The following is an 18,539-nucleotide window of genomic DNA, read 5'->3' as shown; positions in this document are numbered from 1 at the left end:
TATCTAATTGAGCCTGGATTCACATTTGTAACCGAAGTCTGGAGTTTAGCCTTGCCTTTGCCAACACCTGAAAAAGACCAGTTATTATCTGATGGAAATTACAGTTACTGTGTTTTTATTTTTTTCCTACTCTTATAAATTAATCCCCAGGTTTTTATTTACTGAAATATTTTATGAAGAAGCAATTACATTTGACCTTTTCTGTTACTACATGTTCCAACTAAGCTCCATATTTGCTTTTATTTCCCGCATACATGACCTTTTTGTACACCTCTGTCCTCCACTTGGCACGTGACAGCCAAAGGCAACAGTTGATAATTAGGATATAAAGTTGCCGCTATTGTTATTGTCTATTTTTTTTTCTTTAAAGCACTCCACTTCCTTTTTGTAAGGCAGACATTTAAGAATTAGAATTTATGTTCTTACTTTTGGAATGTAACTTATAGCAGGAAGGTAATATTAACACTGATAAGAGACTGATAGAGTTGTTTCTTTTAATTTTATTACTATGAATATATGCAGTCAGAATGCCTTCTGCTGGGAATAAAAAGCTAGCAAACAAAATTCTTCACACAGTTGGAACTGGAATAGGTTAGATTTGCACTTAACTTCAGAAAGTATTACCACTCAGAGGAAGTGGTTTAAAGGTTACTTGTTGATGGGTGATTGTGGCATGTGTGAAACATCCATGTAGATAAGGGAATAACTGGTGCCTGCTTGGTTAGAGATATTCCAACCAGTTGTAAAATATCGGTGTGCAATAAAGTACAGTACTTTCTGTACAGTACAGAGTATCTAAACCCAAAAAACAAAAATACAATACATAATATAATAATAATACAAGCTCATAATATTTCCTCCTCCACGTGCCCCTTCCCCTGAATTCCCTGTCAAGATCAATGAAACAATTATCAGTCCTTCCACATATGCCAGGATGCTAGGGGTAACCCTGGACTCTGCACTGTCCTTTCAGGCCCACATCCAATCCCTGTCCAAATAATGCCGCCTTAACCTTCGCAACATCGCTAGAATAAGCCCCTTTTTAACCAACGACACCACCCAACTTCTATTTCACGCCCTGGTTATCTCTTGCCTTGACTACTACAACTCCCTCCTCATTGGATTACCTTTACATAGACTACCCCCCCTTCAGTCTATAATGAATGCTTGTGCAAGACTTATTCACCTTACCAACCGTTCAGTGTCCTCCACCCCTCTCTGCCAATCCCTTCACTGGCTTCCACTCACCCAACAAATAAAATTCAAAGTGCTAACAATAGTTTACAATGCCATCCACAACTCTGCCCCCAGCTATATCACTAAACTGATCTCAAAATATCAACCAAGCCGCTCTCTTCGGTCCTCCCAAGACCTCCTGCTCTCTAGCTCCCTTTTCACCTCCTTCCATGCTCGCCTCCAGGATTTCTCCAGCGCTTCTCCCATTCTTTGGAACTCTCTACCCCAATATGTCCGACTGTCCCCTAATCCAGTGGTCCTCAACCCTGGCCTACAGGGCCCACTAACAGGCCAGATTTTAGGTATTACCTTGGGGAGATGCAGACTAGAGTACTGCAATCACTAAACAGCAAATGATATCACCTGGGATGTATTTCAGTTATCTTGAAAATCTGGCCTGTTAGTGGGCCCTGTAGGCCAGGGTTGAGGACCACTGCCCTAATCTATCCATCTCTTGACAAGCCCTGAAAACCCTTCTTTTAAAGAAGCCTATCTGGCTACCAACTAATAACACTGTTTTACTTTCCCCATCAGCCCATCCCCCACAGCTATTACCTTTTGTATCAATTGACCCTCCCTTTTAGATTTTAAGCAGGGCCCTCTGATTCCTTTTGTATCAAATTGTATTGTAACTGTAATGTCTGCCTTCATTATGTAAAGCGCTGTGCAAACTGTTGGCGCTATATAAGTCCGGTATAAGAATAATAATAATAATAATACATTGCAGCTTACCAATCCTTAGATGTAAAATATCAATACCAGTATCTAGGTGCAAGCAAACTCAAACATAACAAAATATATTTTATTATATTTTATGATGTAATGATATAAAAAATTATATCTTTTTTTTTTTTTTTTGTGTTTTTGTTGTGCCAATGCAAAAAATGTAGTGGAACATTGTGTTCGGTGGAAGTTCCTTTTCTCAGTGGGTTCCTCCAGCGACTCCACTGGCTCTTGTATTGAATGGTATTGTTGCTGTATTGTCTCCATTTATATAAATCCTGTATAATAGTAATAACACTGGGGTTGATTTACTAAAGCTGGAGAGGGCAAAATCTGGTACAGCTGGCAAGGTAGCCAATCAGCTTCTAACTTCAACTTGTTCAATTTAGCTTTAACAAAGAAAACTGGAAGCTGATTGGTTTCTGTGCAGAACTACACTAGATTTTGCACTCTGCAGTTTTAGTAAATCAACTCCATAGCTTAAAAGTACAATTCCATTTGCATACAGCTTGCATATAGAGTTTTTAATCTTTTGGTGAATAGTGGAACATGTAAAATATCACAGAGTTTTTAATCCTTTGGTGAATAGTGGAACATGTAAAATATCACTCTGTAGAACATAGCTTGAGTCCCATAATACATTGTACTCAGTGGCGGCTGGCATCTCTACATTGAAAGGGGGCAATGCTGTGGCACTCTGCATTTATTGGGGGCAATGCTGTGGCACTCTGCATTTATTGGGGGCAATGCTGTGGCACTTTGCATTTATTTGGGGCATTGCTGTGGCACTCTGCATTTATTGGGGGCATTGCTGTGGCACTCTGCATTTATTGGGGGCAATGCTGTGGCACTCTGCATTTATTGGGGGCATTGCTGTGGCACTCTGCATTTATTGGGGGCATTGCTGTGGCACTCTGCATTTATTGGGGGCAATGCTGTGGCACTCTGCATTTATTGGGGGCATTGCTGTGGCACTCTGCATTTATTGGGGGCAATGCTGTGGCACTCTGCATTTATTGGGGGCAACGCTGTGGCACTCTGCATTTATTGGGGGCAATGCTGTGGTACTCTGCATTTATTGGGGGCAATGCTGTGGCACTCTGCATTTATTGGGGGCAATGCTGTGGCACTCTGCATTTATTGGGGGCAATGCTGTGGCACTCTGCATTTATTGGGGGCAATGCTGTGGCACTCTGCATTTATAGTTATATTGTCATGTTTTTTTTGGGGGGGGGCGCCGGGAGGGAGTCTTGCTCGGGGGGCAATTTAATGTAGAACCGCCACTGATTGTACTGTTGATGGCCAAAAAAGTTGAAAAAACGTGAATGCAAGTTAAAAACAATTACACTGTATATCAGTATTGACTCATCAGCCATAGGACCATAAAGAAATGTGCAAGTCTTTTTTTTCACAAACCTACAAATAGGAATTAAACTATTGTTTTTGGATCTGTGATAATACCTTTTATGTTTAACCGCTTTAAGACCGGAAGATTTTACCCCATTCTTGACCAGGCCATATTTTGTGATTCGGCACTGCGTTACTTTAACGGACAATTGCGCGGTCATGCAACGCTGTACCCAAATTAAATTTATGTCCTTTTTCCCCCACAAATAGAGCTTTCTTTTGAGGGTATTTGATCACCTGTGCGATTTTTTTCTTTTTGCGCTATAAACAAAAAAAGAGCGACAATTTTGAAAAAATAACAATATTTTTCAAATTTTTTATATGAAATTCCCCCCAAAAAATGTAAAAATCAAAATTTTTTAACATTTTAGGCCAGTTTGTGTTCTGCTACATATGTTTGGTAAAAAAAATCGCAATAAGCGTACTTTGATTGGTTTGTGCAAAAGTTATCGCAGCTTCTAACTACGGGAAAGATTTATGTCATTTATGTAATTTTTATTGTTTTTTTTTTTCTGGTTCAAACATTTTATTGGAGAACAAAGTAAACAGGTAACAACAATTTGGTAAACAGAGTGACAAGATAAATACAAGCCAGATGCGCGTAACAAAAGAACGGCTACAATAACCATGGGTCAAACTTAGGAGTAGGTGGAGAAGAGGCAACCAGGGGGGGCTGTGGTCAGGACCCTGCGACCAGCGTAGCCAACCCATAGGCACCCCATAAAGGGAACACTCTGTGCCCAGGTGGGAAGGCGCGGTCAAGCAGCAGACAAAGCAAGGGTGAACAAAGCCCAGTAGCACGTGAGAAGAAATAAATGGGTGCGATAATCCACATGGTAATGCAACTAGGCGGGGGAAACAGAGGATACAATAAGTAAAACCAGGAAAAGCAGGCCAAACCAGGGAGCCTGCGGGGTGCACTCTGTAGTTCATGACAGGCTCAAACAGGTGTGTTGTTGGTACCAGAACAAATCACATAGGGAGGTGGAGTAGGAAGAAAAAAGGGGGGGGGAAGAAAAAAAAAGGGGGGGGAAGGAATGTTCGCCGGGGGGGCAATGAACAGGAAGTAGTAACCAATAAGCCTCAGGTTAACATCAGGGCAGTAGGAGGGAGGTGTCGAAATTGGAGGGAAGAAAATGGTCAACCCAAGGTTGCCAAAGTTTACTGTACTTGTCTATTTTATCCATTAGAACCGCCTCAATTTTGGCGTGTATCATGGCGGTGGTGACCCGCTGCTTGACCTCAGGCAAGGAGAGGTGCGGTGACTTCCATGCTCTTGCAATGGTTTGTTTGGCTGCCGTGGTGACTTGGAGGAATAATTTGTGCTGAAATTTAGATACAGGGTCTGGCTTCACATTGAGTAACGCGAAGAGGGGGTCAGGTGCGATTGATTCAGCCATCAAGGTAGAGAGGACTTGGAAGACAGCTTGCCAGAAGGTTTTTACTAGCGGGCAAGTCCACCAGATGTGCATGTGCGTGCCTGCCTCCAGGCAGCCTCGGAAGCATGTGGAAGAGTGGGAGGGTAGGAATTTCACAATGCGTGAGGGTACCAAGTACCACCGCATCAGCACTTTGTAATTGGTTTCCAAGGCAATTATATTTTGGGAGGCTGCTTTTGTCACTTGCCAGATCTTAGCCCAGTCTTCAGTATCTAAGGAGGACCCCAGATCTTGTTCCCATTTAGCAGTATAAGTGGGAGGGGTGTTGTCAGGGGAGTCTGTGAGATTGGAGTACAGTTGGGAAATGAGGCCCCGGGTGTGCGGGTTACGATGGCAGGTATGTTCGAAGGCAGTCATGGTGGGCAGAGAAGAGTCAGTGCGGATGCAATTGGCGTAAAAGTGTTTTAGTTGGAGGTAGCGGAAAATCTCAGAGCTCCGTAGGTGGTGGGACTCACAAAGCGCAGAGAAAGGTTTGATGGTGTCGGATTCTATCAGAGTGTGTGCCCGAAGTAGACCAGCTGACGTCAAGTGTCGGAAGGACGAGGGGGATTCCCAGGCCGGGAGAAAGGATGGGTTGTGTAGAAAGGAAAGCAGCGGGTTATGTGGAGATTGTAGCTTGAATTTAAATTTTAGGGCGTCCCAGAGGCGTAGGGAGTGGCGCATGATGGGATTAGAGATGGACTTACGATCGGAGTGAGTAAGCCATAACAAGTTAGCTACAGAGAAGGGGTCGCATTCAACCGTTTCCAGGGATACCCAAAGAGGGACTTCACAGGTGGCATGCCACTTGGGCAGCTGGGCCAGCTGGGCTGCCTGGTAATATTTGGTAAAGTGTGGGAGGCCAAGGCCACCTCGGAGTTTGTGGAGAAAGAGTGTTCTGCGGGGTATTCTAGGTCTAGACTTGCCCCAGACGTATGTGAAGGTGCGTCTCTGAAGCTGGCGAAGGTAGTAAGAGGGGACATTAACCGGGAGCACCCGGAAGAGATACAGAATCTTAGGTAGAATGGCCATCTTAGCGACAGTGATGCGCCCCATCCAGGCTAGGGGTATGGAGGACCAAGATGCCATCAAGTTCGTGAGATGACGAAGCATGGGGGGGTAGTTAGCCGAAAACAGCTCCAGCGGGTCCGCCGTCAACTTAATCCCCAGGTAGGGTAGGGAGTGCTGTGCCCAGGAGAAGGGGAGCACCGCACGTAGTTGTGAAAGGAGAGAAGGGGGCAGAGAAACATTGAGAGCACGCGACTTACCGGGGTTAACAGTCAGGCCTGAAAGGTGTGCGAACTGGGACATGGTAGCGAGGAGGTTGGGTACGGAAATGAGAGGGGACGTAAGGAACAAGAGGATGTCGTCCGCGAAGAGACACAGTTTGTGGTGGAAGCCCCCAAATTCAAGACCTTTTATGTCGGGGTTGGCGCGGATTTTGTGTGCTAGGGGCTCTATTGCTAGTGCGAAGAGAAGGGGTGATAAAGGGCAGCCTTGCCTAGTGCCAGACCGAATCGGGAAGGGGGATGAGCGGAAGCCTGCATAGCGGACAAACGCTGTTGGGGAAGAATAGAGCGACGATATCCAAGAGAGAAAGTGAGGGCCAAAACCCCATCTGTGTAATACGGTTTGTAAGTAGGACCAGGAGAGAGAGTCAAATGCTTTGCTAATGTCAAGGGAGACAAAGCAGGCAGGGATGTTACGACGACGTGCGAGATAGGTTAGGTGTATAGCCCTACGAACGTTGTCTCCGGCTTGCCGGCAGGGAATGAAACCGGTTTGGTCCTTATGGATTAGGGAGCCTATGATTGGGTTAAGGCGTGTAGACAGTATTTTGGCCATCACTTTGATGTCTATATTTAGAAGAGAGATTGGGCGATAATTGGACCAGGAGGAGTCATCTGTGTGTGGTTTGGGAATCATAGAAATGGCCGCTTCCAAGGAGTCTCGGCCAAACTTATGGCCTTTGAGTATTGAGTTGAAAGCATTGGAAAGCATGGGGGTCAAGAGTTCGGAGAAGCGTTTATAGTAGGAGGCGGTGAAACCGTCGGGACCAGGTCGTTTGTGGAGTTTAAGGGCTTTAACCGCCGCTTGAATTTCCAGATCTGAAATAGGCTGTTCCAAGGTTTCCCTGTGGGTATCAGACAGGACAGGTAAGGCAATATCGGAGAAAAACTCAGAGAGTTGGGAGTCCGTCGGGGTTTGGGAGGAGGAGTAAAGCTTGGAGAGCTGGCGTCGGAAAGTGTCAAGTATTTTGAAGGGGTTGCTAGTGTGGGTTGTGGGGGAGGTTTTCAAACGAATCGGTTTGCGGGCAACGGCGACATTGCGTAGGGAGAGGGCGAGGAAAGTGTCCAGTTTATTCGCTTTGCAATAAAATTTATGACGAGTACGTCTGAGTTGTTTGTCAGCCGCGTCTGTAAGGAAGAGATTCAATTCCAGTGTAGCCTTGTCAAAAATTAGCTTGTTTGCAGGGGTGGGGTGGGCCTGGAAGCTGCGGTGGGCTTGATTAAATGCAGAATCCAAGGCTTGATAGGTGAGGCGGCGTTCCTTCTTGCGTCTGGATGCTAGGCTAATGAGAGTACCCCTGAGCACGGTCTTGTGCGCCTCCCAGGTGGTGAGTGGGGAGACATCTGTGGTGGTGTTGTGAGCGATGTAGTCTTTGATCGCAGTTGCAATCTCAGATCTGTGAGAGGGATGGGCTAGCAAAGTATCATTCAAGACCCAGGAGAATGTGTGTTGTTTAGGGATCAGAGAATCAAAAGAGGAAACCACAGCAGCGTGGTCAGACCAGGGAATAGGTATGATCGTTGAGGCTAGGAGGGAGGGGGAGGTGGCCGCTGGGACGAGGATATGGTCTATGCGTGAGAAGGTATTATGTGGGTGGGAGTAGAAAGTGTATTGCCTCTTGGACGGGTTATGTTCACGCCAAGTGTCAACAAGAGAGTGATTGTGGAGCAGTTGCTGGAAGGAGAGGCGGTGTGGGGATGGAGACGCTGTGGCGGGGGACTTGTCTAAGGACGGATATAAGACCTGGTTCGAGTCACCACATAGAATGGTCGTACCTTTTTTGTGTAGTTCCACGACTTGAAGAAAATGTGTAAGGAAGGAGCTGGAATTGGTGTTGGGTGCGTAGTATGAGGCTAGGGTCACTTCCGTGTCCAGCAAGGTGCCAATAAGGATAAGGTATCTACCTTCAGGGTCCGCTATAGACGAATGGAGCGCAAAAGGAGTGGTCCGGTGGAAGGCGATCATCACCCCTCTCTTCTTGACAGCAGCTGAGGCTGTGAAGAACTGAGGAAAAGAGGCAGTTAGGAAGTTAGGGGTATGGGAGGAGGAAAAATGAGTTTCCTGTAAGCAGGCGACATGCACATCTAGCGAAGCCAGTGAGCGAAAGGCCTTGCGGCGCTTTTGAGTAGAGTTAAGGCCTTGGACATTAAGTGATAGAACATTCAGGGTGGCCATGGGTCATTTGGGCGAAAGCAGCAAAACGGAGGAGGCAAGAGCATGAGTAGTGAAGCCCCCCGGCGAACAGGGAAAAGGGAGGGGGAAGACAGAGGTAGCAGAGAAGAGGGAGTACACAAAGGGGAGGAGGGAAACATAGACACTATAACAAATAAAGACATTTGTAGAAGTAAGAAAATTAAAGAAAAAAGAAAAAACCCTTCCGTTCGTGCAGGGGTTGACCCACTACACGGAGGGGAGGAAATCACCTCAGGAAGTCTCCAGAAGGAGGGTTCCGGAGGAGAGTGGAGACGGCAGTGACAACTGACCAGCGACACGACCGCCTAAAAAAAAATAGTATGTAAGATGTATGGTGGTGACCAGGGGAGGAAACAGGTTCCATTAGCATGGAATGACAAAAAAAAAAAAAAATTGAAAAATAATTATAGGAGCGTTCCAGATAGTCCAGAGTTCAACTAGGCGAGAGTTCATCGTGTGGTAAGGCTCCGACATCATAGTTGAGAATAGTGGAGAAGAAGAACAGGTGCTAGTTCCATGCAAACAGGATCCAAGTGTATAAGTAGTAGGCAGGGGGGAGACAGCAGAGTCTCACACGGAAAGACTGAAGAAGTAGACAGACCAAGGGGTCCAGGAGGTAATTGATAGGCACAGATTCAGTCCATTGAATCAACAGGGGGTGGTAGCGGAGATGAATGGCGACTTCTCTTCGGGGTGGTGGAAGTGGAGGAGGTCGGCTTCAAAGGGGATCCGGAAGCCGAGCGTCTGCGTTGCGGGGGGGGTGCAGGAGTGGATGGTGGGGAAAGCAAATGGAGATCTTGAAGGAGACGCTGGAGTTCTGATGTGGTCTTGCAGGTGTGTTTGCGGCCTTGGTGGGTAACTGTACAGAGAATGGGAAACCCCAGGAATAAACAATATGGTGCTGTTGGAGGGTTTGCAGCAGGGGTTTAAATTCTCTGCGTTTAACGATGGTCGCTTTACAGAGATCTGTGAAGAGTTGGTAATCATAACCCTGAAAGTGGAGTGATTCCTTATGCCTGGCTGCCTGCAGGAGCTGCTCCTTGGTTCTGTAATAGTGTAATTTCGCTATTATGTCTCTGGGCGGGCCGTCAGGTTTGCGCAGGGCCAGAGCCCGGTGGACCCGGTCCATTTCAAGGCGTTCTAGGGGGATTGAGGGAGAAAGCTCCTGGAAAAGAGCAGTGACAGTGGATTGGAGGTCCACCACCGTCTCAGGTATCCCTCTAATCCTGATATTAGAGCGTCGGGCCCTATTTTCTTGGTCCTCCAGTTGGAGCTGCAGGGTCTGATTCTCCTCCCGGAGGGCTTCCAATTCCTCAGAGTGATTGGAAACATTCACCTCAAGGTCATCCGTTCTGAGTTCCAATTCGGCCGTGCGTTGGCCCAGTTCTCTGATCTCCCTGGTGAGCTTATCAGTTATTTGGTCAGACGTTTGCTTCAGGGCCTTTTGGAGGATAAGCTCAAAGTGTTGGAGGAGACTGGGATGTTGGGGATCATGTGGACCAACCCCTTGGGTGTGTGGTATATCTGAGTCCGATTCACCTTCGTCCGGGTGGAGCTGGGAGAACCGGGCAGTCTTGGAGGAGCCGGCGCGGGATACAAGTGGTGGCGCCATTTTGGAGGAGGCTCGTACTAGGACGTCCCGGATATTGCGGCTTTTAAGCTTAGATTTTGCACCTCCAGAGACCATGCTTAGAATATTGGTGTTTATGGGAATCGATGGGACAGGTGTGGGCAGGTTAGGATGCGGCTGGTCACCGATGCTAGCGGCGGGGTATCGCTGGTCAGAGCGGAGCTCAAACAGACATGTCCGTCCAGCAGAGTCCGCGCATGCGCACCCACGCGGTCACATATGTCATACTATTGTCCACAAATGCTTAAAGTGATAGATGGTCTGTTAGGGTAGCAGGTGTTCTCTCTCCTGTCAAGTAAAAGAAGACACTCCAAGCAGGCTATAATGTAGAGAAGTACAGATAGGAAGCGTGGTGGCACTGTGGGAGTTGGCAGCTTCACATGCAGAGCAGAGAGGTGTTTGTGGCTAGGGTCTGCAGAGTGTCAATAGTAATGGAGCAGTCTCTGCAGGGAGAGGAAGGGCTGACTGTGGATCGGGAGTAGTGAGTCACTGGGGGAGCTGGGAGCAAGCTGTGTGGAGAAAGGCTGGATCTAAAATGGCGGCTGGCCGCAGTAGGCTCGAGCCAGGATGTAATCAAAAATGTAATTCCCTGGAGGCGTTGGGGTACAGTGGGGGACCCAGAGGGCCTAATCCGGCCAGATAGATGGCAGATGGCAAGCACAGTCAGTCAGGCAGGCTCTTACTAGGGCGTGGTGGCGGCGGTCCCCTTAGTAGGCCGCGGGTCTCGCCGCGGGTCAATTCGGCCTCCTGCTGAGGAAATGGTGGTAGTGCCAGGGGCCTCCAGGGGTGCCCAGTCGGGGGGGATGGTGTGGCCCTCAAATCAAGCCCTCAAGGGCGCGGATGGAGGCAGATGAGAGCTCCGGGGGTCCGGAGCGGTGGCGGCAGGCTCCGTGTAAGCCGCGGGTCAATCCGGCCTTCTACTGCGAAAATGGTGGCAGTGCTGGATGCCTCCAGGGGTGCCCAGTCAGGGGGGATGGTGTAGCCCCCAAATCAAGCCCTTAAGGGCGTGGATGGAGGCAGATGAGAGCTCCGGCGGTCCGGAGCGGTGGCGGCAGGCTCCGTGTAGGCCGCGGGTCTCGCCGCGGGTCAATCCGACGTTCTGCTGCCGAAATGATGGCAGTGCTGGATGCCTCCAGGGGTGCCCAGTCGGAGGGGATGTTTTATTCAATACGGTAAGCCCTCAGTATCGTGGATGGAGGCTGATGATATCTCCGGCGGTCCGGAGCTCCAGGGAGAGCGTCTAGCGCGGTCTACTTCCGGGGGCGGGCTCCTTTATTGTTTTTTTTTTAACGAGTGATGGCGGCGATCTGCGATTTTTTTTTTTGCAGGACTGCGACATTGCGGCGGACAGATCGGACCCTTGACTGACATTTTTGACACTTTTGGGGGGACCAGTGACATTACTACAGTAATCAGTGCTATAAATATGCACCGTTACTGTAATAATGACACTGGCAGGGAAGGGGTTAACTTTATTGCTGATCAAGGGGTTAAATATATGCCTGGTGCTTACTGATGTGTGTGGGGGGAGGGGACTGTGTGACACAGGCACAGATCGCAGGTTCAGCAATGCTGAATCCTGTAATCTGTCCCTGCCTGTCACATAGGATTTCCTCACTCGATCCCCGACGATCGGGGAAGAGCGGCAGTGATCACCGCCTCTCCTCCCCTGGCCCAACTCCCGCTATGTCTGAATACAGTAGGAGCGAGCCTCCGGCAGCGCGCGCGCGCCACCCACAAGGAGAGGAGTCCAGCGACGTAGGTCTACGTCGCTGGACGGAATCGAGCCACTTTGCCGCAGTACGCCCCATGTGAGCGGTCGGCAAGTGGTTAAGGAAGGTAAAACTATATTTTATTGTGCTTTAGTAGAGGGCTTTTGGTTCATTTTAAACCCATTTTATTACAAGCTAGTTGACCGTTCAATTTCTCTTGCAATATAGAAAGCTTTTTTTTTTAAAATGAAAGCTCTCATTGTTCCCCTAGGAATCCCAGCATCACCCAATACTTTGCTGACTTTGGCCAGAAATGCTCAGATTTGACACATTAGCTGCAAGACTGTGCATGACAATCTTCAAGCTGTCTCTAGAATAGCATTAAAGGAAGTTTTATTACCAACACTTAAGTAAATATGCATACTCATATCCTAAGGGCACCTCACAGGCTATGAAACCAGGCAAGAGGCTTACATTCACTTTTAAAATAGAAAACAGCCAACCGCTCTATGGGCTCTGTACAATTTTGGAACTAAATACCAGGCAGAGATTATTAGGCTTTAGCACTTAGATCCTAAACCCTGTTTTTGGCTGACAACACATAACATTTTTATGGGTCTTGTGGTGTCAACCCTGCCCAGCATCTCTTAATAAACTGCCCAACCATGTCCACTCTTAGATCTCTACGACAGACATATCATAGAGTAGTCCCAGATACAGACAGCTCTGAATTTCTCTCATGATCGACAGGTGTTTTTATGCATTTATCAAGCAGATATTATTAAATGCTTCCAATGGTATATACTGTAGAAAAAAAAGTTACAAATAAGAGAAACCAATTGTTGGGGTTTACATATACTTTTAACTCACAGCAACATAAACACCCTGAAAAAGGTAATTTTTTCTTTTGCGATTTATTCATAAGTCAGTTGTGACTCTTTTTTTTTTTTTTTTTAATGCCAAAAAGGGAATTGTAATAAATCAAAAAAAGTAGTTGATTATATTTATAAATAAACATTAACCGTTTATTGTATTTAAACTTAGAAACTTTTTTGTAGAACCTTTTCGTAGATATTTGTAGATGTCAGAAATGCAAAATATTGAAACTTAGCTCCAGGAGGACAGATAAATGCAAAATAGAAAAAAAAAAAAAAAATTAGGGAGCAATTTTACTAACAAAGTATTGTATTTATTTTCATCTGGTTCTGAGATTTTTCAGAGCACATGGCACAGCAAAAAGTGTGGATAAGAGGTGCTGGATTTTTTTCAAAATGGCCCATGCTTGTAGAAGTGTCAGTCCAGTAAATGGAGCACAGTGGTTCTGGTAAGGATGCTCCCCATGTGAACTGGAGAACTCAAGGTAAAAACACAAAAGTTAAAAGTTGAATCAAAGCACCAAACCAATGGTTAAAGAGTCCACATAGGGTTTTATTGACTGATATTGGGGTGAATATCATCCAATGTTTTCCAGAGGCTCTTGTACTCCTCTTTATCAGGGCTTAAAATTTGCATAAACCTGTAATAGCAGGACTCATTTATGGGTAATTATTGGAAGAGATAAACAGGATAACTGTTGTCAAGTGCAGTAACTCCATGGGTACTTGAAGCAGCATAACCTATAACCAAAAAACACCTAATCCTTTGTGAATACATATCTGCTGCATTAATGTATATTTTTGTATCAGCCTGGAGTTCATTTTTAGGAGATTGATTTTTTTTTTTATTTTCTTTCTTTTGATTTCTGCATTTATGAAATATTGCAATTTAGACAAAAAAATGATGAGTACATAAAAATCTGATTACAATTCCACATCCACTCCCTGGGTGGGTCCTCTTCATGCATACAGCTGTTCCCTGTAAAACAAAAGAAGAAGGGATGTGTCTAGTACAGTCAGTTTGAATATCTGTAACCACCCTGCAAGTATAAGCCCAAAACAAATTTCATCACAGTTATTTGTCTGGTAACAATAAATACACACACAGGATCAGAAAGAGGCATTCACTGTGTGTTACATACAGTATGTTTATCTCTCCTCTAAGCCTAGTATGTTGAAGAGAAAGTCTACTCAAACCTTGAATTTCAATACCAGCTAAATCACCTACTTGATTCTTATGTCTTAGGAATTGTAATTGGTCTGCACACCTGCTGTGGTCCTGCTTTCCTGGATTGTTTCTTAGTACATTTTACATTTTGGAATATGCAATAGGCAATGCTGGAACACGCAATGGCGAAGAGAAACTCCCTTAAATCCCAGATGGATTGAAACAGAGTTGGAAACTATGTCAGGGAGATCTTGCTCTTAAGTGTAGAAAGTTTGTGTAAGGCTAACCCCACCTATAGCTAAAAATGTCATATTTGGTTTAAATAACCATTTTTGTGGCATTGTAGTTATGTGGAGGGGGTCACCATCTTCCTCTATTTCACTGTAAATTATATAAAAACCTCCTTCTGTTATTTATATCACAAGATGCATTGAGGATTGTCCAAACTAAAATAATGGGGCCATTATAAATTAATGGACACGTTTAAAGCTTATGTTCACAAATTGCTGTTGCTGAAATCTTAAGTTCTGATATTTTGAGAACTAATGGTAAAAGAGCAGGGATTAACCATATAATTAAAATTAAATTGGGGGCAAAACACATTTAAGTCTATAAATACCAGATGTGGGTGATTGTAGACCATGAATGCCAATAAAAAAATACTTTTATGCTGGATATGGTGTGTGGTGTTTTCTCCTTTTGAGTGGTGAAAACTAAGTGAATATTAGCTTGGGAGTTGTCAGCACCTGTGTCGGGGAGCTTAAACCATAAGGTGAACTTGATGTGGTATTGTTTAGCTTTTACTGGTAAGGGCTTCCTTCTTGTGACCACATGGAGAAGTCCAACCTAAAGAAGCAGTTGTTGGAATTAAACAAGCTTTAGCGGAATCCTGTCCCTCAGGCGTAAATACTTAGAGTCATTATCCTAGAACAAGCAGGCAAGGAGTTCTGACTTTACGTGGTGCAAACATGTTCAAGGTCAGTGAAGTTACTAAAGTCAAAGGATCGGGTTTTGATAAGCATTATCCAATATGAAGTCAGCAATGGTGTCCTAAATGATAAACTAAAGATTAATTTCATTTAAGAGAATCATAAGACCTAAAATAAAATAAATTGTATTGCTTTAAAACCACCCTGTGCTATGACAAATAAAACAGGTTACTTTAACTGCTATCCCCCTAGCTGCAGTTGCTTACCTTCCCTTCCCTTCCCTACTATCTATCTGTTCAGCCATTGGAAGAGAACTGAAATAACCTGATAGTTTTTTTTTTTTTTTTTTTTAGACAGCTCCCACTTTTTAATGTTTCGAACCTGATAGTTCTGCACATGGAGTGCATGTGACTCACTATGCAGCAGGGGAATGAAGGAAAGGTAGGTATATAGAATTGGGAAGAAAGTCAATCAAGTGAACCTGTTGCTTTCCCTTGCAAGGGTTCACTTTACAATGGAACTAGACTGCCTCTGAGCACCACAAATGAAAAATTCTATTTAATTAATGTTTTAATATTCAAAGCAAAATCACCCATCCAACCATTTCTCTATGCTTTATTTTGCTGAGAAATCACTTTGAAAAACACAACCTAGCATTTCTGGCTGTGGCCATCTTGTGTAAGGGCAGCTGATTCAAGTAGCATTTACTTCCTGAAATTAATTTGCCCTTAGCTCAGGCATGCAGACAGGAGGGTGTGCTTAGCTGAGAAAACCACTCCTCCTCTCCTTAAGACTCCTAGGATGTATGACATAATTTGCCTAGGCTTGGAAACCAGTAAGTAACTGAAATGTAAAATAAGTTTAGGACAAGTAAATATAATATACTTTCCTATCTATTTATTAATGCTAGCAGCATAAAGATTATAAAATAGTCAATGTTGACTTGGAAAGTAAAGTTCCACTTTAAGTTAACTTTACAGTTAGAGTTATGAGATGGGAAACATGCTATACTGGCTGAAACCCACTCCACTACTGGTATTACACAAGCCACATAAATAAAATGTGAGCATAAACTGTATACTTTTAAACTCCGACTTAATGTATATTATATAACCTATTAAATCTAGTAAATGTCATGTACCTTGTTTTAACTTATAATAAAAGATCTGTACATACTGCTATAATATATACAACTATGAAGAAAAAACAACAAAGATTCTGCCAAACTGACAATGACATGCATACAGTTCAAAGGACATTTTAATAAATGAAGATATTAATATTTACCAGGATACCACAGACTTGGCAGTGTTATACAGATCACAATTAAGAGTATTTCAAGAAGTCAGCGGCTGACAGAACACAGGTCTGTAGAAACCATGGGCATAAGAGCAAAATATTCAGGCAAACTATAACAGAGGGAAGTGCAGTGCTAATGCTGAAAGTCCATCAAATCAAGTTGGAACAAATTCAGGTCTGAGAAGGGAGTGCGAGAGCTGTCTGGGTAGGAGTCCAGACAAAGCCACCACCAACACCAAATACACTGCCTCTTACCATAAGAGGTGGACCCCCTGCACAGGAGGTCAAACAGGCATAACAGTATCCTTGATGGTTCACACACAGAGACCATTCGTTCCCCAAGGTTCCTCAGTATATGACACAGTATCCTCTCCAAACCTCTTCAATACTCATATTGCACATAAATATAAAGAGGGACACATCATAGGGTAGTATGTTCAAACAGAATGGCTTTATTCCAAGTAGTTCAACTCACATTTCACAAGCATAAAAACAACATAGTCTCATGGAAATCTATTGTGTCCAACCCAAAAGATAGCTGCCACGTCTGGGTGCGCGATGACATTACGCGTCTAACCTCCTCTCTACGTGTTGTGTATCGATACATGTCTGAGGTCCAGCCACCACTCCAACCAGAGAAGTGGTGGCTCTTGATGTGAGTGAAGAGTTCATGTTTTGCTCTTTGTATTAGATCATCAGATCTTGCTGTTTTTTTTTTCTACATTGCACTGTTTGGTCAGTGTTCTATTTGTATTGGTGTTGCTTTTATTAAATTAAATTTATATCCCTACTACACTATGAACCTTTCCTTTCTATTCGGACTTATACATGTGGCATGGTGAGACATTCATCCATTTGGAGGAGGACTCCTGCAGTGGCTGTTTCGATTCTTCAAGATTTTCCATGACTAAGAGACCAACAGATATATACGCTATTGCTGTCCTATAATTTAGACAGCATATAGCTCTGGTGAGTGTGAATTTTATTTATATGGTGGAGGATAACTTTCACGAGTGATCACTGCTTATTATCTCAGCACTAGGACACTTTATCGAACCTGCACATGAATTAACTTTTCAGACTTTTTCACTGTGTAATTTTATTGTTTACCATTTAAGCATTGGGACACTTTATTGAACTTGCACATTTATGAATTGTTTATACTGTATTATTTTACTGACTTGCGCTTTCCTATAAGCACCCCCCACCCCATCCTTCAAACTCAATGACCAATTCTGGATTCATTGTTTCAATAGGCAACACCTCAATTCATATTCCAGTTTTATATACCTGTGTGTATTGCCAATAGAAATGCCTGCAAATATTACTGTTCAGTCATTTAGGCTGATCCAAGGGCCTGGTAAAATTTCATCCACTCTCTTAGGGATTTATCTTTAAAGATTATGAATCCATTTGTCTCTAATAATACCCTCAAAGTAATGTAGTTCAATAGAATTATGCATGAACTCCGCTGACCTATCATACCTCTATTATATTCTCTACAGAGAAAGTGATATTGTCAGCAACAATCCGCAAGAGAAATTCATATGATGAATGGAAACCCAAGGCTGTGAATTCTTCCGGCCTGGCATTATGTAAAGCTGGTGAGCCATCAAATTATCTTATAATAAATTACAGACATTAATGTTACCACCAGCTAAATATAGGCCTTTTGCAATGCTCCAAGGAGGTGAATTGGAATGATTATCACTTGTATATTGTAAGGTTTCCTTTTGTATTTAGAGGTGGTATGGTTATTATTATGCATGGTTGCTTTAGCACTGTAAGATTATCCACTTCTGGGCCGGAAGGATTTGCCTCCTTAATGACCAGACCATTTTTTGCGATGCTGCACTGCGTTATTTTAACAGACAATTGCGCGGTCGTGCGACACTGTACTCAAATAAAATCAATGTCCTTTTTTCTCATAAATAGAGCTTTCTTTTGGTGGTATTTGATCACCTGTGCGATTTTTATTTTTTACGCTATAAACAAAAAAATGACAATTCTGAAAAAAAAAAAAAAAAAAACAATATTTTTTCACTTCCTGCTATATAACATTCCAAAAAAAAAATTTAAAAATCCAAATTTTTTAACATTTTATGCCAATTTGTTTTCTGCTACATATTTTTGGTAAAAAAAATCGCAATAAGTGTATTTTGATTGGCTTGCGCAAAAGTTATCGCGTCTACTTACAGGAAAGATTTATGTCATTTTTATTGTTTTGTTTTTTTTTTTACTAGTAATGGCAGCGATCTGCGATTTTTAGTGGGACTGCAAAATTGTGGCGGACAGATCGGACCCCTAACTGACATTTTTTACACTTTTGGGGGGATGAGTGACATTACTACAGTAATCAGTGCTAAAAATATGCACTGTTACTGTAATAATGACACTGGCAGGGAAGGGGTTAACCCTGTGGGTGATCAAGGGGTTAAATGTGAGCTTGGGGAGTGATTCTAACTGTTTGGGGGCGGGGCTTATGGAATGACCATAGAGACCTGTGATCCTATATACAGTAGAAGGATCACAGGCACTTTGTGATCATTCCAGAGAGAAGAATGGTCAGCTGTGTTTACAACAGCTGACCGTTCTTCTCTCTCCGTGGGGAGCGATTGATCTGAGCCGCCTGCCCCGTGCATCAGAGCCCCCGCTGTCG

This window comes from Pelophylax lessonae (assembly GCF_965119305.1).
Source record: "Pelophylax lessonae genome assembly, chromosome: 6".
Taxonomy (NCBI): domain Eukaryota; kingdom Metazoa; phylum Chordata; class Amphibia; order Anura; family Ranidae; genus Pelophylax; species Pelophylax lessonae.
This window is presented reverse-complemented; position numbering follows the sequence as displayed.